This window comes from Pinus tabuliformis, chromosome X, assembly GCF_031772625.1.
Source record: "Pinus tabuliformis cultivar Carrire ecotype Pingquan chromosome X, CPIR1, whole genome shotgun sequence".
Lineage (NCBI taxonomy): Eukaryota > Viridiplantae > Streptophyta > Pinopsida > Pinales > Pinaceae > Pinus > Pinus tabuliformis.
This window is the reverse complement of record NC_142308.1, coordinates 1,646,359,785-1,646,363,718: the sequence shown is the minus strand read 5'-3', so window position 1 is coordinate 1,646,363,718 and position 3,934 is coordinate 1,646,359,785. Positions and strand designations below refer to the sequence as shown.

Here is a 3,934-nt window from a genome sequence, read left to right as displayed (position 1 = left end):
CATTTATTGGAAACAACTATGAAGAGACAACATTGCCATTGTCTCCACTTAACGAGGCCAATAATCTCTAAATAAACTATAAATTGTCTATGGCTTCAAGCTTAGAGGAATGAATCCACATTGGTTTAGCTCACGCAAAGAACCAATTGTAGTGAGGATAAATGCTAGCCACCCTTTGTAAGGGATCCAACATGGGGGGAATGCACTTCATTTGTAAGTGTTATGATGCCTTGTGGTTGTTATCTATATGAAAAATTATTTAATATGTCAGTTTGTGATTGTTATCTTTAGGTGTTGTTGGTGCATTGATGAAGATGTGCCTTTTCTAGCCAATATTGTTGTAATTTGGCATACCGATTTCTCCTTATTTGGATCAAACCAACATGTAATGGCAAGGTCACAAACCATGAATCGTGAGATGGTAGAGCAATGACCTACCACCAAATTTCAATGAAAACTATAAAAAAAATGCAATAAAAATATCTATATATTGTAATAACCTAATCTTTTTTCATTTTAAGGTGGCAAAACCTACCATAACTTAGTTGTTATCTAATAGTAAAGACAATCATCATTAGATACTATCCATGGCTATGAGATAACTCATCATGTAAAAAGACATACTTCCACTTCTACATGCTTTTGTATTTTAAGTTGTTAACTTAAAACAAAATAAACACATGGTAAATCACAAGCACCTTTTTACATCTTCCTCTAGAACAATTCATAACATATGCTTATGCCTAAGAAAACTCTTTTTTTTTTTCTTTTTTTTACAAGTCCCCCCTAAAATTGGAAGATTACATGAAAAATTACCGCCATTCTAATAAAAATGGAGTCAGAGGTGGAGGAATTCCCATATGAATTTCAAAATTTTTTGTAGATGCAGTGTTTGAATCATGTTTTTGATAGTGGAGATGGATTCAGCACCATCAAAAACATTTAGGGCACCTAAAATTATAAATTTTGACAGCTTTTACTTGGATTTGCAAAAATCTCTGCAAATTTTTTTCAAAATATAACCGGAATTTCTATAACTTTTAGAAAAATAAATAAATAAATTTGGAAAAAGAAAACATAATTTTAAAGTACCGTAATTAAAATCACACTTCATTAATCTATTTATAATATCATTTTATTAAAAGCAAGATATTCCCTTACAAGATAAATATCATTTTATGAAAAGCAAGATATTCCATTACAAGATTCTACGATTTAGTAGGATTCCAATTTTATTCAGACTCTCGCCCACCAATCTCGGCGAACTTGATTCAGGCATCAAAATCGGCGTGGCTATTTTAGTAGTGGAGGGGGATTTTGGTTCAGGCCATCAAATTCGGCGTAGCTATTTTAGTATAGTGACATATGCATCTTGGAATTTCCTTCCACGTTATGTGTCTTTCTTTGACCATTCTCTATGTAGAGAGAGTGACAAAATGTGATAGTCGTACTGAACATGGTCGAGGATTCTACATGTCAGGTACGACTGAGCTGGTCCCCTTATTTAAGTTAAATGGGTTGAAACGATTTTACAGTGTGGACCAAACATTCGTATTGTGTGGTGGTCATCACGCCATGCCCATGTAATTTGAAAATCATAAAACCAGACTTCGCACCTTCTGCGTGACGGCTAGAAAGTGGAAAAAAAAAAAAACCCACACACACATCATCGACCACGTAAAGGAGATGAAGCGAGAAGCTGAATCTTAGGGTTTTTCCAGATATGGAATTTGACGGACAAATTGTTGTTTATTATAAGGTGATTTATTTATGAAATAGTATTATAATTTTCTTTAAATTTTTTTAAGATGAAATTTTGACCTGAAAATTTTTTTTAAGATGAAATTTTGACCTGAAATTTTCATCAAATTTGATTACAAATATTACCATTCCAAACAAATCAAAAAATTATAAAAAATAAATTTAACCAATAAATTTATTTTGAAATTCCAACCCTATTTTGAAATTCCAACCCTATCCTCATGATAGGCAGGGGATAACCATGAAGACTAAGACTTCATTCAGTGACCATAACAATAATAGCCAAGTTGATTCTCACTCCGTGAAACTTACCACCTGGTCATAGGCCATGCCGCACAAATTTTCTTCCTGATAACGGTAGGTAGTGGAAGTCACGGCTGTGGGGGGCCTGTGATAGTTCAGGTTTAATGTATTTTTCTTCCTTCATTTGTCAGGAAACCTAATCTAATTCGCTTACCTCACGTATTCGAATGGCTAACAGTTGACATCCCACCATAAATCCCTCTCCAGCTCTATTTCTGACTAAAGAAACCTTTTCTGATTCCCATGGCAGTTTCCTCCTCGTCTTTCTTTTTGGTAGGCCGATCTTCATAGGAATCTGTGCATACTCTGCATCCTCAAATAGTTGTTGGGATTGTCCTGGTGCAGACGTTACATATTGGTTTTGATTTTGTAGTTTGTAGCGAATAATTATGTAGAATTTGAGCAGAGAATTGATGGTTATGGTTAGTAAGATGAGCTTAAGATATGAGAAAAATTTGTCTGGAAACCATTCATATGATTCATCCTTATGGTCAAGTCCCTCTCCCCTGTTGCATGCAACGGTTCCCTTTTCATGGGAGCAACAACCAGGAATTCCCAAACATAAGGGCTCCTCTGTTAGGGCCACTCGCAGTAATTTGTCTATTAATTTTGGAGGTGAAAATCATGATGAGCTCCGGCCGCCTCCCCTGTTCTCGAGGTCATCTGAAACAGCGGGAAATTACCAGTCGGCTCGGCCTCGACCCAAATCCAAGAAAGTGGCCCAGGTCGAGACTGGATCCAAAGGGGATCCGTTCATGGCGGCTCTGTTAGAATGCACAAAACAGCAAACTGATCCTAAAATTAGTATAAAGGCGCCTGAAGGGGGAAATAATAATAAGAAGAAGAACACCACGTGGTTTCAATTTCCTTCTATTTTCTCTTGCACAGGGTCTTCATGCTCGACAAGTAAAAGGCACATAAGTTTACCCGTCGCAAAGCCCGAGAAATCGACCAGACCGGATAACACGCTGTTAGATTTGATCCGTCGCGCAAAGGGGAAAATGTTTGCCGAGCAGGTCTTCGACGTCCCTGAAACGAATCACAGTAATTTCTGGGCTCAGAAGCAGCGTGGATTGATAAACAATCCGCCGCGAGGTCTCGCGGTCGAACCCTCTGATTTGGAAATCAAGCGCTCTTCGACCATGCCCCCTCGTGGCTGATGTAGAGTAAGCAGAATTGAAAGCCTGGTTAAACTTTTTTTAGCTATTTTCTATAACTTTTAGCATATTATACACATGGTTTCAAGGACTTGCAGGACTGTAAATTTGAAGAAGTGTATGTGAGAAACTCTTGAAATTATAATATTTGTGATCTGTATATGGTTTGCACTGAAGATAGCTAACAGAAATAGATCTTCGTGCTGCAATTTGCTTTGCTTCTTCGGATTCATGATCGTTTTATAATTTCAAACATTTGAAAACAGAGGACTGTGTAACGCATTCTGCGCATAGTGATTCCAAATTCCATTCACTGATTGGTACATCTGTAATAGTAGGGACACACCTTCGAGTGAGATATTTAGTGGGATGACTCCGCGTAAATGCAAGATAGGTTTATGGTTTGGTAGTTACGTTATTATCGGTTACAGTCACGCCTCCAGGTTTGGAGAGGTATTTATGTGATATAAACCATTTTAATACTTAAAATTCTTATCTTCATTTTATTCATTTTATTGCATATTTTAAATAATTTATTGCAGTTGTGTTGTGAAGATCTTTTAATGGAATATTTTTTCCTTCATATCTTTAAAAAAATGTGTTAATTATATTATTGAAAATAAGATCTATTTTTTCTTAATATCGGAGTAATGTGAAATTTAGATCTTAATGCGTTAAAAAATATTTCACTATTGTGGTTTAAAATATGTTTT

At 36.0% G+C, this 3,934-nt stretch overlaps 1 long non-coding RNA gene across 1 annotated transcript; it reads left to right on the top strand.

The window, feature by feature from the left end:
• The first annotated feature begins 2,015 nt into the window (after nt 1-2,015).
• LOC149146346 (uncharacterized) lies at nt 2,016-3,731 on the top strand. Its single transcript, XR_016264231.1, has 2 exons — nt 2,016-3,230; nt 3,488-3,731. It is a non-coding gene; the product is annotated as an uncharacterized LOC149146346 (long non-coding RNA).
• Nucleotides 3,732-3,934: the final 203 nt, after the last annotated feature.